Raw genomic sequence first — 13,705 nt, forward strand, 5'->3', positions numbered from 1 at the left:
TCAGCTCACCGCTTGCCAATAAAAAAGTGAAGTCAGTGTCAGATTATCAAGAAAGAAACAAAAAACCAAACCAAACCAAAACAAAATCCACCCCATCCTGCTTTTGCATAAATCTTGGGTGAAACCTCTTCTCAGTTATTGCCCACAGTTCTGTTTCTCCCATCACAAAAGCATCAGAAACAGAAACAGCATGCTTGGGGCCCCAGGCCTCTTCAGGGGCAAGGGCGGTTTCCACATAAGGAAGGAGCAAGGCAGGTATAACTGCCCAGCCTGGTGTAATGAGCTCCGTGCTCCCAGTGTCCCAGCTCGTATTGTATTGGAGAGCAGAGAACGAGCACTTACTTTCTCGGGATAGCTGATTTATAGCACAATCAACCAAAATCAAGCAGGACGTTTGAGTTGAACCAGAAAAATATTTTTCCACGTGGTGCAGAAAGGAATGGGGGAAATCCTATTCCTCAACATGCACTCTGTGCACGCACAAAAAGGCGTCAGACAAGTTAATGGGATATTGTGCCTTGCACTGCCAAAGTCCCAGCTCTGTGCCATGCCCCATGGCCTCCACACCTCTGCTAAACTAGTTTTGCCCAGCTGTTTCCCAGCCCACTGGTCATCTCAGCACCTTCCTTTGTGAGTGTGCCCAGGGTAGCCACGTGAATACGTCCACATCCACTGCAAGAGGGCTCAACATCCGTCAAGCAGTACAGAAGATCCGGCTGGAACTGGATTTTGTGTTGAACAGAAGGAACCTCTCCCAGAAAGCTGGCAGCTGGGAACACAACCATTGGCAGCATGGCACCATGGGCTTCTGCCATGAGCCGTGCCAGAGACGGTCCCTTGCTCCTGGCCACTCTGGAGAACCCTGCCTTCAGTGGTGACCTCTAGGTAGTCTCAGTGCACTCCTAAATTCAGACTTTATCAAGTTCCTTCCAACAACAGATAAACTGAACCATAAGATAAGAAGATATTCATTCATCAAGGCTCAAGGAAACAGGACTGTGGAGGGAAGACAAACCATAAACCACAATTTTAATGCTCTCTCCTGCTCATGTTCCTGTTGTTTGTCTTATTAATGGTCTTTATCTTGAAGGGAAATGAAGAAGGCAGTTCTATACGGCAGAGTTATGACAGGCTCCATCTGTTTCTTTTTCCGAACGAGCCCCATGCAGTCCCCACCTCACACCTGAGTCAATCCATTCTGCTTGTTTCTCCAGAGAGGCTGCCCTGTGTTGACACTGCACAAATTGAGTACTCGTGGAACTGTCACCTTTGCTGCCCTGACTTTCTTAGGTTTCATTGTCCTCCCTCTCCATTGCTCTTCGAGGATGAGTGTATCGTATCACAGCAGCTGTAATCACACGTGTCTTCTTTCCATCTATACAAAGTATAACTTTGTCAGCTTTTTTGTAGAGATGATGCCTGGCAGATGAGGACACTGTGTTATAGTTTAGCTAAATGAAATCCCCTTCATTTTGCTAAATGAAATCCTCTTCATTTAGTTAAGCTATAACACACTGTTAGAATGAAAGGTGACTCCATGATCAGAGCATTTGGTCTGGATGTGCCTTCTGGGAATTCAGGGGATTGTAGACCACAGCTCCATCCTATGACCCTTGCAGACCAGGTAGAAGAGCACACAGAGTTTGTCCTCCTGTACAAGTTTCACATCACTGCTACCTCCTCACCAAAAGCTCTTCCCCAGGATTCTCCAGTGGACTTATATCAGAGGAGATCTGATCGGATGGATTCAGCCCAACATCGTGCTCTTCTTTGCTGTGACTTATCTTGAAATGCACAGCACCAAACCTCTGCTCAGCTCAGCACAGATCCAGCCCGAGGCACAAAACACTGGCGCACCAGGGAACCTCTCCAATCCTGTGTGGCACAAGATGCACTGGGCTGAGATAGTGTGGGTGTACTTCTGGAAACACTGGCTGGTCTTGTTTTAGCTCCAGTGCTGTGGGGAGGGACGAGCTCTGAACGCTTATAAAAGGGTTTATTCTCAGGAAAAAGTTGTCCTTCCCAGGAAAATTAACTCATGCTAAGGAAAGGCTTCGATGTCTAGAAGAATCTTGGCACTCTGGGTCTGATTCAAATTTCTACCAGTAATCCTTTCCCACGGGATATACTAATGAATTCCTGAGCTTATTGAGGGCTTATTGTCTGTTACTTTTAATGTAACAACAGTAGGCACTAGTTTATCAGAGCTGCTGTTGTGCCTATTCACAATTTAGAGTTAAGTTCCCTGGATGACTTCCAAACAAAACCAGGCTGATCCATGCCATTCACTGTGGTGAATCCCAGACAGTGGCACCTGCAGTTTTTCTATTTCACTACTGAGATTTGGTTAGAATTCCCTAAACAATAATCTTTCATTTGAGGTGATATTAGATTGCTTTGCAATTGCAATAGTTGCATAAAATGTCTCCTCCCAGTTCTTCTTATTTTCATCTCCACATCAGTACATTTGTTGTGCTGGTACCATTGGCCACCCAATCCCTCCACCACCACAGTGCACAGCTCATGTCCAACAAATAACCAACTTTTGGTGCCTGAGGGTAGGATGGTAAGGAATATTTTGAGGCAAGAGTGTTAATTAGCTTGTTGCCGTCCCTTGATTTTCTAGGATAGAAGTTCGTAATTTCAGAGTAACTCAGCACCTGTGCTATGAGGCTCTAGACCCAGTTTGGCCAGATCCTGGTCTGCTCTGTAACCAAACTGTAGGAAGCAGGTAGCCAGAGGAGCCAGTTGGCCTGGCAGCTCCTGGACCAGGGCCACCCCTGTGGCGTGGCAGCTGCTTTGGAGCTATGAATTCTAGCAGCTCTAATGGAGGTGTGTGTTAAAATACACATTTTTGTGTTTCTATATGTGATTATGATGTATAATATTCACGCATCCATTGTTGCCTATTGGTAAAAGCAACTTGAATAATGGGATGCTCAATTTTATTCAAACTTTAAAAGAGTTGCTTCCAAATCTGAATTTCAAAATATCAAAACTTCTGTGGTCTAGGAAGTCTGGCTTCAGGCAAGGTCTACATAGAAGCCTCTGGATCTCTGAGTCAGCTTGTTCCAGGTAGCAAAGCAACCTCCCCAGCAGCTGCTGGAACACACCAGCTATAGCCTTGTCCCAGCAGGACAAAAATGTGGAAATTCGGAGCTGGCAAGTACTTCCAAGAGGACTGAGCTGCATCACGATCTCTCCTAAGCAGTGAATACATCAATCTTTTTAATTGCAGCAAACAGAACAAGAGTTTACCTATAGCTATGTGCAAATTAGCACTGACAGCACTTGACTGGGCACTGAGTCTGATCCCCCTTTGTTAAAAAGGAGCTACGTGGCCTCCCTCATGATCTGATCAAGTTACATGTGGAAAGCCATGGTCCTCCTCCTGCCCTGTGCTTTCTGGGGCTTAGTGGAAAACCTCAGAGTTTTTGAATCGTCTTTGAATTTTCCTTTAAAATGTATTTATTTGTTTCTATATGAAGGTTGTCCTTTTGGTAGCATTTATTCCCTGATGTATTTATAGACAGCAACTCTACCCCTTCTCAAACTGTGTTTTGAAAGTTTAGACAGAAGTCTAAAAAGAGCTTAGCTTGTCAGAAAATAAATGACCTTTCTACTCCAGTTCTCATTAATCCTCTGCGCCTCTTCAAGTGTTAATTCATCTTTAGTGAATGTACACACCCTAAGCTGTACAGTTAACCTATACAGAAAACACTTCTCTTGCCACATGTGAAACCGCTCACAGTAAGCACACAATCAGGTGGCTTGCCTGCTCTTCTTCTTTTTTTTTTTTCTTTGTTTTGCTACAGTATTTTATCCCAGGAATCCTTGTTAGCAGCTCATCAGCGCTCAGGAACATGAGTTCTCATGATGCTACAGGCACTCCTCACACCCCTGCTGCAATACCTTGATTTTCAGCTGCACAGCAGTGTTTCCCAGCTTCACGTCACTGGCACGTTCTTCCCGCTTGTGAAGGTCCCTAATGACAGTATTTATGAGTGTGGGTCCTAAATCCCATTCAGTGTGTTTCAGTAATACCTTCTTTACTGCGCAGGGCCTCTTTTCTTAAGATGACCCACTATTTGCCCCCTTTTTTTTGTATCTTTGCAGTCCTTATCAACTTGGCTTAAATTAATACTTACATTTGAAATTACTCAAAAAACTTCTTGAAGTCCTTGCAAAGGAACCCAGAATATTTCCTTTGTCCAGAGAGAATCTAGGCTAGCATGCTACAAAAGCATAGAAGCAAATATGTATCCCTTTTTATCCTTTTTCCTGCTTATTACATAACTTCTTCCAAAGATATCAAAATCCCTTTTTTCCACTGAAAGTAAGGTACCTCTACTAGTCTCTTCCTGTGACACCATCTCCAGCTGGACATCAGACCTTCAGGCCATCTATTCCTTCTTTCAGCTCTCAGGTTGCAATTTCCAAGCCATTGGAATACCTGAATCTCCAGACTTTATTCTGGATGGGGTGGCCTGGCCTTATACTTGCTTTTTGTTTTGTCCTCTGCTTCTGTTCTGGTGTCTCGAAAGGTGGAGATAGATATTTGTCCAGTTGTGGAGTCACACTTAACACTTGATATTTAATCTTTACACAGGGCCATCTCCTCTCTGCTCTTGTCCCAGCCTCCTTCAAGTACCACTAAAGAGCTTTTTGTTAAGTGTTAAGAGTTTCCTCTGCAGGATCTCAAAGAGGTAAAATTCTCATGTTTTCCATGTGAATATTGACCTCCAAATCACAGCATTCTTTGTTAATCAACCATTTTTATTGTTGCTAGGAGATTCTTTGTGCATTCTCAATATCATGCACCATAGATATACAACTACTGAGGTCTGGAGTTGCCTTCTAAAATATTTACACATTATTCAGGACACAAGTTTCAGATGGTTTTGTACTGAGCAAACTAAAAATTCCATGGCACTCTTTGTTCCATGCCAAGTCCTCGTGCTTCTCGGTCCAGGTGACTTCATTAACTAGTTCCTGTAGTTTATTTCTCTAACTTCAGGTCCTTGAAATTAAGGATCACGAATGCAAACATTTTTAACCTTCTGCTTTCTGCAATTAAACTTTTACCTCTCAATAGAAGGTTATTTTCCATAAGCAGCCTGTATGCAATCATTTCCCTACATTTAAGAAACAATATTAATGACCGTCAACTAAGGCTAGTTCCCTGGGTGTTTAAATTAAGCAAGCAGTGACTGGTGCAAATGGCTTTAGAGCAAACTGAGTTGTGTTATAGTCACAGGAAACTACTAAGCTACACCCCTATTGTGAACTGGCATTAGGGAAGGAGAAACAATGTTTCAATGAATAAGAAATTACCAGAGTTGAGGATCTTGCCTGTAATTCACAGTAAGTTGTGAAATGCTATCCGGTGAAATTTCCCCAGCACTGTAAACTTCATACCCCTAGAAACCAAACATGTTTGGTATTGGTGCTGGTTAGACCTACTCAGACAGACATTGACATCAGGAGCGACTGTGTCATGTACTACATGTCATGTACTACTTTCTTCCTTAAGAGCTTCTTCAAAAAGGAGAATGGAGCATCAAAGCCTCTGTTGTGGCCGTAAGACGACAAGCCAAATACCAAAAGGAAGGGGAATTCGTGGAACAGCAAGTTAAAAATAACCACTCTGAATAATTGTAACCATGCCTTATTGACCCGAAGCAGCTAAAACAAAATAGAAGGTACCTGGAGTGGAAGACAGGATAGCCCTGTGGCAGGTTAGAGACTTACAGCTGCAAAAAAAGACTCATTAAACCATTCCACCCGTCATCACCTTACCCAATCACCCTGGCACTGAGCCTGGCATATGATTCAACGTTCGGCTCTGGGAAACACAGGGTTTGATCAAAAACCTTCAAACAACAGAGCTCAAAAACCTTAGAGGGAGTTAGGATTTCCCTTAGAATTCTCCTCCAGCGGATGTCGAAATGACAGGCTTTGTGTTTGTTGTTCTGTAGTCTGACCGTAACACTGTGCTGCTGCTTCTCATTCCCCTGTGCTGCGAGTCCAGGGTTCCCTGTGTATTATCTCATAATCTTCTCAAAGACCCTCTTAATAGCCACCTTGATAAATTACTGAAACTAAGCCCATTTAATTTATCTCTGGAGGACTCTTTTCCAGTCTTTGAGCAGACTGTAATTTTTTCCTGTGGCTTCTCCAATTTTCCATCAAAGTTATTTCAAGGATGCCGACACCAGAACAGGGCCCTTTATATCAGTTACAGACTCACCAAAACTCCTTATGGAGGAGGCATCCCTTCCCTGTTCCCACTTACTGGTCCAAGACCTAGGTTGGATGGGGCTTTGAGACACCTGGTCTAGTAGAAGGTGTCCCCGCCCTTGGCAGGGGATTGGAACAAGATGATCTTTAAGATCCCTTCCAACCTGAACCATTTTGTAACTCATTCTGATTCATCCTTCTCTGGAAAAGCATTAGCTTCTTCTGGCACAGTATTCTGGTAGGAATTCACACCATTCTGCTTCAACACTCAACACTATTTTCTAACATCTGGATTTCCAAGGAAAAAAACTTTATTTCCTAAGCCCATCCTGCTCTCTGGCCATGTGCTTGGCTTTCATGTGCCATATTTTCAAAGGGATCCAGGTAACCCAGGCCTCACAGAAAATCCTCACTTTACCAGCCTTTGAGCACAGCTGGGATTTTGCCAGGGGGCCCTTGTATTAACCTTTAAATCAGAGATTACCCCCCAGTAGAGCAAATTTCTGCAGAGCTCCTTACAGTCATCCCAGCAGGGTGTTTCTCAAGGGGAAGGAACTGCTCGGCTGTCAAACATCCTCAGAAGCTGAGCTGTGGAGGTCAGATGGCCTGAGCATCTCTGGTGCCTCTTGTATGGAAGCCTCCAGAAAACAGGAGACCTCTTTAACACGTAGCAGGCCAGTGCACTCTTTCACCTCTGTTCTTACGCATCATCCTTTTCAGAGATGAGCTGGCAAACAGGCTGAAGAAAAGGAAGTCAGATTCAGAAATGACGCTTGCAGGGTTGTGACAGAGGAGAGGAGAGCCAGAAAGCCACACAGAAATCATGAGGCTCTAACATATGCTGAACAGTCTCCCCTCGAGGCAGCACACCCCAGCACAGCACAGCTCGTACCCTGGAGTACTCAGCTCCACCCTGCCAGCACCCATTCTGTCCGTGCCTCAGTGCCAGCAGCACATGCACAGACACAGGACAGGGGCTGCATCTTTCACAGAAGGACACTGGTCAGATGCAGAGAGATGCAGCACACAAACAAAAGAGGTTTTACCTGTGGCCACTTGGCTTGATTGCCTGAATCAGGCTTCCAAAAAACTAGCAGGTTTTAAGTCTCATCAGCATGTGCTAGACTTGGTCTTCCACAGCCCGTACCGAGGCACTAGGCCCTCCTGCGTGCAGTGGCAAAGCAGCAGAGCAGAGACAGGCAGGGATCTCAGAAGGAACGTGCAGCCACAGCTCCCACTGGCAAGACTCGCTGCCACGTGATGGCAACTGAGCAAGGCTCACATCCGTGACTGCTGCACAATAGTGCAAACATAAAAGACCTATATATCAAACAAGCCAAACAGCTCTGCCCAGCACAGTGGGGCACAGCATGTCCCTCATCACAATGGGATGAAACTTTATTCATCTTGCCAGACCCAGGGATGAATTGAAGGTGGAGGTGAGCCTGCTTTATCACAACTACAAAGCATTGCTTTCTACCATGCAACCCAGTGTGGCCACCACAGGTCTGATCTGCACATTTGTGGCCAGTGTCCATGCACATATCAGCTGGAAACAAAATCACTCTGGCAAAAGGCTGGGAAAGAGCTCTGTCTGGGTCACGCACCCAGGGCCAGTCTTGTTTCCTGAGTGGACTCTCTAATGCTGCTCTGTGATGAATGCAGCTGTGAGGGGCCATCGTAGAAGCTGCTTTCTTAGAACGCAAACAGCTTAGCCCAAAAAATGGTCTCTAGGGCTGAAAGGACCACTGCCCTGCTTTGCAAAGACCATACCCATTCTCACCTCCTCTTCAGTCCATTTGAGACTTTATAAACCCCAAGCCAGACCTGGCAAAGTCTCTACTGTAGCTTTATACTAGCATAGAATCATAGAATAATTTACATTGGAAAAGACATCTAAGATCATTGAGTCCAGCAATTAACCTAACACTGACAGATCCACCACTAAACCATGTCCCTAAGTCCCAACATCTACTCATTTTTTACACTTCTGGGGACAGTGATTCCCACATTACCCTGGGAAGTCTGTTTCAATGCTTGACCACCCTTTCCATGAAGAAAGTTTTCCTAATATCCGATCTAAACCTTCCTTGGTGCAACTTCAAGCTGTTTCCTCTTGTCCTATCAACCTTTCCTTCCATTGGAAGGTCCCAGATGTTTCTGTCTTCCATAGTTTCTGTCTGCTGCTAACTTCTGGCACATAGCAATGCTCCACCTCTCACCCAGAGTGACACAGCATTTTAGGAGACAGGAGAGCCCAGAGGCTTTGGACCAGAGGGGCCTGGGAAAAGCAACCCCCGAGCCTGAAGGCTGTGGCTGACGTCTGCTGGGAGCAGAGTGGACAGCCCGGCACCTCTGGGGTGAAGCCCTTGTGGAGCCAGCAGGACTGCACTGCCAGACCATGTCTGCATCAGTTGCATGACATTGGGGCACTGTTTTAATTTAAAATGGATTAGGCTTTGTTTTCTCTTTAGCACAATAACACTGCACGCATTGTTGGGCGATAAAACCCACAGATAGCTCTGCCAGCGGGGTGTTGGGGTGGACGTGATCGGCAGCACAGTCTGAGCTGAGGCAGCAAAGAAAGTGGGGAAAGTCTACAGAAACATGCTGCTGCCAGATCCTGGGGAGGCCCTTGCACAACCTCTGAAGAGCTCCTTCCCCAAAGTGGGTGGAGGGGCCAACCTGCTGCCCAGAATTTGGAGGACAGCTGGAGCAGGATACGGGTGCAAGGCAAGAGGGACATGTGTGAGCCTTGTGTTAATCCTACTCACAGCCATGTGGCAGTGCTGGCACTGATGACTCCTGAGAGGACACTGGGAAAAGGAGGTGAGGATGTCTCAATTCACCACAGCATCTGTTAGTTAACTGCTGTTTTTCCCAAGCTGGTTCTGCCTCTCCGTGCGTGCTCTTCTGATTTTCCTGGGCTTAAGCTCTGCATTTAGTTCTGGCAACCAACAGGAGCATTGCCCAAACAAGGTGCACTGGCAAAATCATTTTGTTTCCCAGATTTCTTGGCAGGACCTTGGTGTCACGTGTAGCAGGTTCCTTTGCTACCCTAATCCGTGCCTTTTGGCTGGCAACAGCACAAGGCAGAAGGGATGTTATTTAGCAGTGCTGACCCTGCGATGCAGGAAGCACAAGGGCTTTGAGGTGTGTCAGGGCCAAGCAGCTCAGTTTGGGGACACCAACCTATACCCCACCCTAGCGTTAGAGACTGGCTATAATTTTTGCCTCCTGCAGAAAGAGAGGGTTTCCTAAGAAATCCTTCTACAATCTCAATAGCTCGCTAAACCAGTGTTACCAACCAAGCTGGCCCTTGCAGGTCTCCGACCCAGTTGTGCCTGAATCTCCTTTTCAGTCACGTTGAGTCCTGGCACATGTGATGCCTGAGGAAGATGATGCAGACAGCAAAATGCAGCAGGAGCGCTCCCAAGATGTTCATGTAGCAGCTGGGGACCTGACCCAAAAGAGCTTTCTGCACAGTATTCTCCCAGTACTTTCCCACCTGAAACTCTTCATAACCTCTCATGGCTTTTTTTAGCATCAGTTTTGCTGCTGACGTGCTCCAGACCAGGCATCCCTTGCCTTGGAAGCTAACAGAAGGCACCAGGCTCCCCCTGGGATTCATTTGTCACTGCTGGAGGGACTGCATCAGATAGGGACAAACTTTTTAGCAGGGCCTGTTGCAATAGGAGAGAGGGTACTGGTTTTAAGCTGAAGAAGAGTTGATTTAGACTGGATATGTGGAAGGAGTTTTTAATAATGAGGGTGGTGAGGCACTGGAACAGGTTGCCCAGAAGAGCTGTAGGTGCCGCATCCCTGGAGGTGTTCAAAGCCAGGTTGGATGGGGCTTTGAGCAACTTGGTCTATGGAAGGTGGCCCTGCCTGTGGCAGGGAAGGATCGACCAGATGACTTTGAAGAGGTCTTTTTCAATTTAAACTATCCTATGATTTCATGTGCTCCTATGGAGGTGTGGGTTGGGCTCACAGCACGCTGCAACACACTATGGCAAGTGTAACTAATGCTGCTGCCCCAAGCAGGAATGCAAGACAGAGGGAATCGGACGGCATAAGAAAACCCATACCTCAGCATGACATCAGTGTCCATCTGCCCTGACCTGCCAGGAAGGTGGAAAAGCCCAAAACAGCCAGAGCACAGGTCTGTGCAGGCCCTTGTAGCAACGTGCTCCCAGGAGAGAGATGCCTGGGTGGTAACAGCAGGCAGCCACTGCTGGTAGGAACCTGGCTGCCCACTGGAGCAGGAGTAGGGCAGATGCTCTGCACAGTGCAGGTAGGAGCAGCCAGTTCCCACTGTAGCTCAAGTGATGCCAGGACAAGACAGAGCCACCAGGGCAGGAGACTGTCCCTGGGTGGGCAGGTGGCTCAGGGCACTTGGCATGGGCTGCTGCACCACCAAAGTCCCAGGTGGTCAGTCTGAGAGGCAGAAAATGAGGTGGGATAAGCCAACTGTGAGCAGCAGAGCCAACAGCACCCTGAGTCCCCCTGGGAGAAGGCCTTGCATGATGTGAGGACTGCATGAAAGTCTTCCCCTGAGCCATCAGAGACTTCTGGCCAGGTGATCCCATGGTCTCTTAGGGGCTTAATACACCATGAACTGAGAAGTTCTCTCCTGGTGGCAATTTAATTAGACCTTCTTGTTACACAGAGACTCTTCTTTAATAGGTATAATTACACCAGGAATGCAGAGAGTACAGTTTTAGTTCCATCAGATGCCGGTAATTTCCTCATCCCACAATCAGTCTTCCAGCATTTTATTTGCCTGACACATCGGATCCCATTTTCTTAGAGGAGGAAAACAGTCAGCAAAACACTTAGCAATAACTAAGTGTCATTAAGTCAGCCAATCACAGAGCTGTGACTTAATGCCCCAATTTATCTAGTTCGTCCTGCAGAAGAGTTTCTCGGTGCTATATTCACTCTTCCTGCTGATGGACATTATATGTACCCAGAACTCAAGAGCAATGAAGATCCTTTGCATTTGATCTGGACTGACATTGTTCCTTCAAAGAAGAAGCTCCAGACTTTCACCTCCTATGAGGATGACATAGATAGGACTCTGCCAAGTCAAAGTTCATGCCACAAATTCAAGCCTGAAGACAGTCCCTGGCTCCCAAAGAAAAACCCTTTGCAAACTCTGTCCTACTCAAATCCAACTAGATCAACCACCTCCTTCGGCTGCAGCCCCTACAGAAAAGGATGCAGTTTACACAAAGAAGGCAAAAGCAGAGCAACCAACCTGGCTGTTTTGGACTGGGAGAGGCAGGGAAGGACTCATTCAAGTGCAAATTGCTCATGCACCCAAGCAGCATGAAGCAAACGAAGTGGGAAGATAACAATGAACAAAGATGTTAATTACCAAAACTTTGAAAGAACACAGAACTATGTGACTATTTTAAATATATACATATGTGTATATACATGAGAAGAGGAAGTAGAAAAGCTCTATAAAACACATCAAGCTGAGATTGGCCAGCCTGGGCAGAAAGCACCAGGTGTTACAGTACAAAACCTGGACAACCATAAAGTCATCTGCACACACTGCAGGGAAACCTGGGCCATTTATTATTAAACTGCAAACAAGCCTCTTTCTCAGACTGTATCTTCTACAGATGACAAATATCTGTCTGAGAAAAACTGGAGCTAGCAAACTCCAGCAAAACAACGAGGAACCCCCTCTGCAGAGCCTGGAGTCCTGTGTCTCCAGTGAGCTGTCGGTCGGCAGCCTCGGTGGTGTTGCTGTCCTTGCTCTGCTGCTCATCCCAAGGCTAATTCCCGGGGACAGCTGTGGGGCCCACGGAGTGCCCAGCCCTGGGGAGACCTGGCCCCTGCCTCTCGCTTGGCTGCAGCAGAACCACGAGGGGATAACAGGATCAAAAAAGCAGTAACGAGCTCTGGGAACTTGTCAGACAAATGTGTTTTCAACCAAATCCCAAATGAGCCGCTGAAGGGAAGCATTAGGGCTGTCACGTGGAGCACATGATTTTGGAATTCATTAAGCCTTTGATGCAGTGTTAGCACGGCTGTCCCCTGCCCCAGCCGTTAGCCATCTGGCTGAAAAGGGGCCAAGTTTTCTTCACCCCAGAACTGGAGGCATGGCCTGTGTTTGCAGCAGGTCGCAGGAGCTACACAGAGCTAGAGCATGTGTGCAGGAGACAGGCTGATTGCACTGGCCTTGAGGAAAAATGGCAACTCTTCATGGAGCTCTTAGCACAAACATGCCACACCCCACATACTATGATGCTTCCTCAGAGAAATCAGATGATTCCAGAGAAGCTTCCTTTCTTCTAAGACAGGTTACAGAGGAATGAAAAATTTAGTTAGGGAGAACTGGAACTAGAGGTGGAAGTCCTGCATTTAGCTACTGAGAGCCATAACAGAAGCACCTCAATTTGGATGAAACCAGAACAGAACTGCAATTGAAAGCTAAAGGCAAATGTTGCAGAACTGTTGTTGGCTGTGGCACAGAGTTGTGTTTTTCAGCACTATCTCAAATACAAAGTCCCCTCCAAAACTCTAACTCTCCCTTGTTTGAAGACAGTTTGTAAATTAACTATGCTGTGGTTGTGAAGACACAGAGGTACTCCATCCATAGACAAGATACAGTAAACATATATATAGTTTGCTTTCCAAGGCAGAAAAAGCTCAGCTGCTTTTTCATAGAAGCTGAAGCAAGTACCTGTGTGACTCCAACTTTTGCAACATGACACCAGTGCAGCTATGTTGGAGGCTCTGTGGTGCCCCATGCTCCTGGCTGATGTGAGCACTGTGGTGCTTGGAGCTGCAGCAGCACCAGTGCTAACACCCCCCCGCCCCCAGCTTTGGCACTGAGAGCACAGAGGACACATTAAACCAGCTCTGTGGGACACGGGTTGTGTCAGGCATATTTAGCCACAGATCAGGGATGAGCACGCTGGATCCAGGCTGGCTTCTACAGAAACATTTCTGTGTTTTACACTAGTAAATACTTTCCATTACCTAACTCAATGGGATTGCAGTCCATTCCCCCTCAACCTTCATCCAGGACAACAGCAAACTTGTAGATGTACAAATACACAAGTTATCTCCTGCAGCCTTAAAATGGGGTGATAGCTGCCTGTTCCTGACTGGGATCTGCCTGCTGTCATGGACTCTTCTCCTCCAGGTGAGCCATCATGCTGTCCCTGGACTGTGCAGAGCTCCTGAAGTACCTGTCACTGTCCCGCTGCTCTCCTCCCAGCACAGTGCATGCAGTGTGGTGAGGCTGGCATAATCTCAGCTCAGCAGGCCCTTGCTGTGCTGTTGCTGTCATTCCAGCCAATATTTGGTGAGACCTTGCCTCTGGCAGAGATTGAGCAGCTGAGCTGATGCCCAACAGACCAGCCACAGCAGGGCTCATTTTGCTGGCAGACACCTCCAAAGCACAAAAGCAGCAGGAGAAACCCTTTGAAACCCTCTCCCAGGT

The sequence above is a fragment of the Pipra filicauda genome, unplaced genomic scaffold, assembly GCF_003945595.2.
Source record: "Pipra filicauda isolate LSUMZ 115617 unplaced genomic scaffold, ASM394559v2 scaffold2_size9829703_pilon, whole genome shotgun sequence".
Classification (NCBI taxonomy): domain Eukaryota; kingdom Metazoa; phylum Chordata; class Aves; order Passeriformes; family Pipridae; genus Pipra; species Pipra filicauda.